At 41.6% G+C, this 8,913-nt stretch overlaps 1 protein-coding gene across 2 annotated transcripts in view; it reads left to right on the forward strand.

Annotated features, from left to right (window-relative positions):
• SMUG1 (single-strand-selective monofunctional uracil-DNA glycosylase 1) overlaps window positions 1-8,703 on the forward strand; it is a 189,072-nt gene extending 180,369 nt beyond the window's left edge. The window contains exons 8-9 of one of the 2 annotated variants that reach the window (XR_015795677.1): window positions 5,422-7,740; window positions 8,039-8,703. The gene's annotated coding sequence lies outside the window, so the exon portion shown is untranslated. Of the gene's footprint in view, window positions 1-475; window positions 3,727-5,421; window positions 7,741-8,038 lie in introns of those variants that run through there. The other variant, XR_015795678.1, reaches the window with a different exon arrangement.
• The last annotated feature ends 210 nt before the right edge of the window (window positions 8,704-8,913 follow it).

An 8,913-nucleotide genomic window follows, 5' to 3' on the forward strand; every position in this document is an offset into this window, starting at 1 on the left:
ACATCACCCCTACAGCCCAGGGTGGTGATCTATAATTGGGTATCATCAACATACTGATGACATCATACCCCAGACTTTCAATGACCTCTCCCAGTGGTTTCATATAGCTTTTAAAGAGCAAGGAAGAGAGGACCAGTCTCTGGCATTGCACAGTCAGGGGCCACCAGGCCAACATCTCACTCTGCTACACACAATAGACTGAAACTACCTACTGAAGAAGGAGCAGAACCCCTGCAAAACAATGCTTCCAGTCCCCAAAGTCTGTAGATGGTCAGCAAGATGCCACAATTGTTGGCATTGAAAGCCACCAAGAAATCTAAACACCAGGAGAGACACCTTACCCCTGTCCAGGAGAGTGACCAATGCTGTCTCAGTTCCATACTCTGGTGTGAAGCCTAACTGAAAAAGAATCAATCTGCTTCTTTTAGGGTGCTTCTTTTAAATCTGCTTCTTTTAAACAATCTGCTTCTTTTAGGGTGCTGCAGTCTCAACAACTTTTCCCCCAAACTGGAGGTTGGAGACTGGACAACAGTTTCCTAAGACCACTGGATCCAGGGAATCTTCAAGAGGGGCATATTGTAGCCTCCTTCAAGACTGCTGGCAAACCCACCCACCCCCTCACAAAGAGGTGTTGACAGTCCCCCAGATCCAGATGGTGACATCATCTCTACCCACTCCTCACAACAGCCAAGACAGACAGGAGCCGAAGCTACAAGTGACAGAAGACAATCTACACTTCCTCAGAGTTCTCAGGACTCCCAGATATTATGACAAGATGATGCCCCAGTCACCAGCAAAGACTCTGCTCATGAGGAGTCAAGACTTTGGTGAATCCAAGTAACTACTCAGCAAAGTGCTTGGCAAATTGGTCAATGAAGTTAGGAAGGAGGTCTTTATGTTGACACCTTCCTAAAAGGGAATTAGTCCCCCTAAACAAGGCCATTAGACGATAGCCTGTTGATACAATAAGGGAGGAGAAGTGAGCTCATTAACTCCCTTTATCACCATGAACATGTACCTGTGTGGTCAGATTTACTTTTTGACTTCTGGTGCTTCATTTCCTGAAGAGCCTAAGAAAACCAGGGAGCCAACTGGGATCAACCTAACCCATACAGAGTCCATTCAAAGCCTTTATGACCAGTGCTTGGCTTGCCTCTGATTGCCAATGGCCAGTCAGGTACCAAACCAAACTGCTTCCCCAAAAAGCTGGGAAACTTCCCAAGTGCCCTCTGAAAGTCATTTAGTTCCATTATTTCATGCTATTTGATAAGACCAAGTATCTATCTAGATACTTAAAATAGGTAGTAATAAAAACTCAGTTTCATTGGGATTCCATTATTTTTCTTGAAGACTAACAATGCAATTATATTCATATCCATTCAGAAGTTAAACTTACAGTTCAACAGGGCTTACATCCAGGTGCAGTAAGTTTAAACTTGAAACCTATGTCCCATGGAATTGACTTCTGAGCAAACTTATGTCAGCTTTCACTGTTAGAAAAAATGAAATGTGAATAATGACAACTTGACAGGAGGAAGGTCAGAAAAGAGAAGGAAATAGAATGCAACAGCTTCTTGGATACATTTCTTGTTAGTGGACTTTATTGGAATCCTTGCATGCTGGTGTAACAAAATTTTTGGAAAAGTTCTGGAGGTATCACATTGCCTATCTACCTTTAACTAGACAGTATGAGTTTTGAGGAATGTGGAGATAATCTTGAAGAAGGTATGGAGGAACAGTTAAGGTAATATAAGAGTCAACTCAATTCTGAGAAAGGAGAAGGCATGAGAAAGAAATGTAAAATAACTCTGACTTGAGTTTGTTTGGTATAAGAGAGGGAAGAGGGAAACCCTGGCCAGCTTTCAAGATTCTTTTATTATACCTACAACAATAAAGTAGCATTCCTGTAATCCATGCATAGTCTATTTCCTGATCCTGGCCTCCCTTGTAAGACTGATAATGCCACATCAGCATTTTGGATTTTTACCAGGCTGTTTGACTGACTGACTGACTAACTAACTAACTAACTAACTAACTAACTAACATAAATACACACACCACACTGAAATCCAGGTGAAAGTTGGTATTTGCTCTTAACTTGAACAAAGTTGGGAGTAGAAGAGAAACTGTGTGTTCCCATTCTCTTGGGAAGATCCCTTCAAATGTTCTTTCTAGGAACTTCAAGAGTCTTACAAGAATGCAAAAAGACTGCGAATGCCAGTCATTGTAGCCTAGTGGCCTTGTTCTTGTTGCTTCTGCCAGAAGAGGGTGAAAGGAAACCCAAGATCAAATTTCTCTGAAGAAGGGGAACCCTCACACTGCAGCCACCATAGTGTTCTCTCCCCCCACCCCCATTTCTTCTGCTCAGTTCTATGATACTGGAAACAGATCTTTCAACTGTACCTCACCGAGATACAAGGTTGAGGCAATCTCCATTCAGCAGGTTCTGCTCAGTTATTTGCTAAAGTGGAATTCTTCTCCACTTCATTTAGCTGCTGAGTCATGAAACTTGTTTTGGATGGTGTTAGTTCCCCCATGATCTTATGCAGTCACACTACAGATGAGGAAGAGAGGAGACCATCATTCAAAATACAGTTCACAAATTTCATGGCAAACGCCTGCTTCCTCCTCTCCCTTTTTCCTTTTCCCCTTCTTCCTTTTTCTAATATTTTCTTGGAAGTCAATTTTCAACTCCCCAAATAAAGGCTTTTCTATAACCTTAGTTCAACCAGATACTTATCACCCTGGATAAGGGTTACCATTTTTACAAATACTTTTGGAGCCATTTGTGAAGTCTGGAGCCATTCCTGCAAACAATGAATAAAAATAGACCAGGGGTCCACCTTACTGGTTGATTTTATACAATAATATGGGCACCAAAAAAATATTTTAATTTTTTAAAAATGGTGGAATTTTCTGAGATACAAAAACATGTGAGGTTTTGAAGGTCTTGCTTGAAATCTTATGAGATTTGGTAATCTTGCAAGATTTTGGTCATTACTAAAATATTTTTACATAGGCCGTTGGACAACTACCTAAGAATGTTACATTTATCATAGTGCTTGCAGGTGTCCCACTAGCAACTCCTGGGCTAGAATGTGAACCTTTACAATTCAGCTATCTTCCTCTTAAGAAACATTAATTCAGTTGAAAGCAGAGTACTGATGAATATTTTGCTAGCACATCATCACCCTGAGTGCCATCTTGTTTACCCCAGGCCTGGATGTATAACAAGAATAGTTGTGCTCTGGAACACCTGTGTTTCCTGAAAAATCTACAGAACAGAAAGCTTGCAACATTCCCAATGACTCATAAGTAGGACAACGTGCTGTGTGTGCAAGCCTGTACTAGCTGTGCCTTAAGGACATAACTGGAGGTGCTCAAAACAATAGCAAGGAAAAAAATTCTCACAGGCTCCTCAAGCAATTTCAGAGCTAATAAGAAAGCCAGTGTAAATTATGCAAACTATATTCAGCCACATTTCGTCTCTTGGGCAAGATGGCAGTTCAAGCTGTAGATCCTGGTTTGGTTCAAGTTGTGTGTGCATGTGGGTATAACTCACACATTTCTACAGGGGCATTCATCAAGGCAGCCTACATTCAGTCTTGGCCACAAAGTTGTGCCTTTCTCCTGCCCCCTCCCAATGATCACTTTTTCTTCAACTGAAATGAAATGAGATAAAATTGATTAAAATCTATCTGCTGCTTATTGCATATTCAGAAGCTGCCGCTTCCAGCAGGGATCTGCCTGCCTGAATGAACCACCACAGAACGAGCCATCCAGGCAAAATCTTCCCATCCCTTCAAGCATCTTTGCGAAGTCAATAGATTCCGTTCAGCGAAGGACTGACTAGAATAATCAAGCAGAAAGTATCCAAGCAGTTCACCCAAAGCAAAGCTTCAGCCGATGGAAATTAGGGATCAGAAAGGAAGCTTCCCTTCCCCCAGCATTGCCACCCACCCACCCACCCACCTACACACACCCACACATAAGTTCTGGTGGTGGTTTTGCAGCCGGCTCCTGATGTTTCTGTGGCTCATTTCACACATCCCCACGGAGGCAAATTTCAGTTTTCCTTGCACACTCCACTGGGAAGGGCAGCCAATCATAAGCTTCTGAGGTGTTTGCTAACATGTTGTAGCAAGTTGTTGCTGCTGCTGTTGCTGTCTTACATATATTATTTTATGTTTTCTCAGATATTTGTGAAGTATCTTAGATTTCGGTTGGTTGGTTGGTTGGTTCGTTTATACAGTTTAATATATAAACTGGATAAATGAATCTGGATAGCTTACAGTTTAAAACACTGAAATAAAGATGCCAATCATATACGTCCAAAAGAAAAATCATTCATAATGAGTAAAACATTCTACAGGGGCTCGACAACCATCCTAACCCAAGGTCTGGGAGAACTGCTGAGTTTTCAGTGACCTCCTGAACATCATCAGGGTGGGAATCGTAGGGATGTCTGGGGGGATCCTGTTCCAGAGGCCAGGTGCCCCATAACAGATATAGAGTTCAGAAGCATCAAGGAGCTCTCATTCTGCCTCATCTGGAGTGTCCTGAATCCCATCATTCACAAAGAATTTCTCAGAAGATGATGATGTTGGTAGCACATATTGAAGCATTGGAGGTGGAGAAGGGACCCACAAATAGGATCCCTTACGCTATTAAGTTCCATCCTAGAGAAAAGTAGTAATCACAGTGGTAAGCAGAAATGTTTTTTTTCTGAAGTAGGCAACAGCATTTAACCTGAATCCAAACACAAATATACATTTTGTGATAAACAAATAACCAATTGCCAGTTAGATTAGAACATATGGAAACAACGGGCCATTCAACATTGTCTTCTCTCTGGTTTATACGGCCTATGAGCTAAGCAATTGGGGATGGTTGTACTGTATTTAGGGGCTCCCTAGTTTCCTCTGAGCGGGTCCCTCAACATCTGCCCCTAAATCTGGTTCTGAAGGAGCCACCCTTGCATGAAGAAGGTTCATCTGATGAATTGAGCTCTGCTGTATGAGAACTTGTACCATAATACTCTTCTTTAGATTGTGAGAAGTTGCTTTTTCTTCTAGAAACTTAATAAGATGATAGCTTTGACAATTACTGCATTATAGCATATATGTGTGAATGAAAATTTGAACTGTATGATTTTTTTTTTTTTTGCTACCTCCTTTAAATCTTACATACTGGAATCACAGTGTTTACTACATAAATGTAACTCAACCCCTTTTGTCTCTTCTGCACAACCCAACCTGGAGTCCACAAGGTATGTTGGGTTACAGTTCTGTCTTCAATGAACATACAGAATGAGTGGAGGGAGGTCATAATCATGTTGGATTATGGATGGCACCAAGTTGTAAAAGGCAGCCTTAAACATGGTTTCTTCCCTTTTCCCTCCCCTGCTTTTTCTTCTCTAAGATGGAGTTTTCAGCAAAAGTTGAGAGTCCTGTATATTGGAGGGCTGGGGTATGTTTTCTGCTCCAGAGAAGTCAATGCAGCATGAAGACTTGGAAGGAGACAGATGTGGTAGGTCTGAATAGAAGTTGTATAAAGAATAGATTTCTTTAAATTTCCTTTACTTTAAAATAATACCAATACTAATAATTATGATGATTATAAATAATTATGTTGATTACAAATAATAATGAGAGTCAGTTTGATCTAGTGGTGAAGGCACCAGGCTAGAAACCCGGAGATGGTGAGTTCTAGTCCTGCCTTAGGCATGAAAGCTGGCTGGGTGACCCTGGGCCAGTCGCTCTCTCTCAGCCCAACTCACCTCACAGGGTAGTTGTTGTGGGGAAAATAGGAGGAGGAAGGGGTGTTAGGTATGTTCACTGCCTTGAGTTATTTATAAAAGTAATGAAGGCAGGATAAAAAAATCTAAAAAAAACCCAAACCCTAATAATAGCAGCTGTGCCTATTCCCACCACAACCTCATTCTGTCTCAAATAATTTTGTAAATTACAGGAGATGGACTATACTTTTACTCTTTCCATATGTTTCTCTATCTCTCCCATCTTTAATTTCCCCCTTGAGTTGCAGACATTTCTCAGACCATCTAGCTGATCAGCAATGGCCTAAATTGTTGCAACACCAAACCTATCAAAATCACAACCAAGCTCCTCTCTCTCCCTGCATGTTTTTGCCATTGACTGTTTCCACTGACTGGAAAATCACCACTGCTTGGCTGGGGGTTTTCTCTTCCGTGTCCCAAGCTTGATAACAACAGAATGCCCCAGCATGTTCATCCACATATTCAACCAGCTGAAGAGGAGCGCACAGCCTGGTGCTGGAAAGGAATGCCATGTACACATGAATCTCTGCTGAAATAAGCAGGCAGCACTCCTCCATTGCAGCAGCATTTTATTCCCTGCTCTTTGCAGTGCAGCAGAAGAAGAGAAGTGCTTCGATAGCTAATCAGAATTAAAAAAAAAAAAAAGCTGGATTTTACAAATGGGGCATTTAAAAAAGTCTTGTTGTTCTGCTCCTACATGCCCCCACATGTTTCATGGAGTTGGTTAGATTTTCCTTTCCTTACAAAAAAATAAAATAAAATTCTAAATCAGAAAAAAAAATCCCAACTATTTCAGAAAGCAAGAACATATTTTATAAATTCCTATCCACCTCTTGCTTCCCAGGAGAAAATACATCTGGGTGTTTGCTAGACCTGAAAATGCAGATAATTGTGGCTTCCCTTTTTCCAAATGTTGAGGAAGGGTCTGGCCTGCAAAGTCTCAATCTATTCCCTCTGAAGAAAGACCCATTGAACTCAGTGGGGCTTTCTCCCATTTAATGGATAATGATAGAGGATTACAAACTTAAACACTTCTGCTGTTGTCCTGCTGCTGTTATTCAAAGTAACTGTGTTGACAGAAGCTGCCAGTAAATAGCAGCTTTCAGTGTTTCTTGTTTCTTCTCCTTGTCTTTTCTTCTTCTTCTTCTTTAAATAAATTTTTTTTTTTTTTTTTTTTAAAAGAACAATCTTACATTTTGGAATTTCTCTCCCACCTAAACACCCAGCACCCCCCAGGTCTTGAAAGCAACCATAATAAATTATATTTTCTTTCCAGTAGTTGGGAAGAGATCTAAATGAATAAAATATCCCCGAGTCAGAAATCTGTTTCAGAACCGAAGAACAAAAAGACCACGCACAAAATTCTTCCGGCTCAAAAGAACTACATGAAACGATGGGTACTCGCCGGATCTTGCCGGATAGCTTCATTATATATATATATATATTAATCGTTTAGGGAAAAAATCAAATGCTGAAGTGGAAGAAAATATCGCTCTGAAGCGGGGGTGGGGGGGAGAGGGTTTTGATATTTGATATGCGTCAGGCGTAGCTCATATATCGCGTTTGAAAATCGCACACCGAAAGGTTTTCGGGTATCTCGAAGGGCCGTGGCATGGAAAGCCCCGCTCTGCAGTTCCCAGGGGTCTTCATCGCTGAGCCTTTGCCTCTGTATATACGGCGAAAGGGATCCAGAGAGCACCGAGGCAGACGAAAGCCAGTTTATCAAAAGATCTATCCATTGCTCTCCGATCTGAAGCTCGGGAACTTTCGTTTCTGTGCTTGGAAAAGCCGTTCGGACTTCCACGGGGACCCGTCCTTCGTTCTCCAGCGCTGGGTGAACGAATCCTTAATCTTGCAACCTTTTCGGTTCAAGTGGCCCGCTGCTGTCGGTTTCGACGGGAAGACTTTTCTTAAAGAGGCTCGTTAAAGTCAGCCAGTTCCGAGTAAGTCTGTAACAACTTCTTTCTTTCCGACCTCCCCCAGCCCGGGCGGGGGGAATGGGGTCTAGCTTCCTTCCCAAAGCCAACATCACTGAAGAAAAAATGAACTGGGCAAGCAAGGAAAGAAAGGAATAAGAGAGCCCAGACAACTTCCCCCTCAATAAATAACCCTCCCTAATCCCATTTAAAGTATAATAGTTGTTTTGTAAAGAATTTGTAAGTAAATACTATAACACACGTACATACACATCACCCACTGCCCCCCTCCGCTTATTCCTTAATTTATTCTGCTTTTTGAAAGTTTCAGAAATACAAAGAAGGAAGTCGATCGATTGGGGCTTGGCAGCACCCATCCTGTTTTTTATGACATTCAGCAAACTTGGAAGCCTTGCCTGCCCGTAAATCCGAAGGAGATACAAACATACGCAGTTATTAAAAACGTCGGCATAACAGAACAGTATCTGGTCAGCAATTTGTTCACAACTTTGGAAGTTTAATGTGTTTGCTAGCATCAATATCTCAGAACTGAGGACTTTGCCGGACTAATTCGTTGAAAGATGGGTTTAAAAGAGAGAGAGAGAGAGAGAGAAATTTATAATTTCTGATCTTTTCTGAATGGTACATTCGCTACCAAATTCGTGTATCTGATCGAAGTTGGATCTAAAATAAACGCAAGGCCGTTCCGAAGAACCTTTGTAAAATGTCAGGGTACTCCCGAAGACGCTTAAATAGTTTCCCTATCAAGTATATGTTCGTGGAGGATGTATGTGGTGTTGTTGTTGCGTTAATTAAAAAAAAAATCACTACCCTCGGAACAGAATTTGGAAATCAAATATATCGAAGGAATAAAAATAATTGTGAAGAGATTGTTTCCCATGTCTCGACCCAACGGTAGCGTGTTGGGATCCAACCACAGAAATAGCTACGAGAAATTCTTTCTGAGAGTCGTTTAAAAAGAAATAATATCCTGAAGAGTTTCAAGAAAAAGCTAAGATCCGGGTTTGAAAAACAAAAAAGCAGCAGCAACAATAACCGACGATGGATGCCGTTTGCTTTTAAAATTTCTCCCTTTCTCTCTCTCTTCCCCAAAGCCTTGTCCTCTAATGATGCGCAGAGGTCCCAGCGAGGCCAAGGAGTCGGGGGTCCTCACGTGAGCTGCCTGGCAATGAGAGCCCC

Source organism: Python bivittatus, unplaced genomic scaffold (genome assembly GCF_059951505.1).
Source record: "Python bivittatus isolate LINGU-HERP-01145 unplaced genomic scaffold, Pbiv_v1 ctg000220_np1212, whole genome shotgun sequence".
Lineage (NCBI taxonomy): Eukaryota > Metazoa > Chordata > Lepidosauria > Squamata > Pythonidae > Python > Python bivittatus.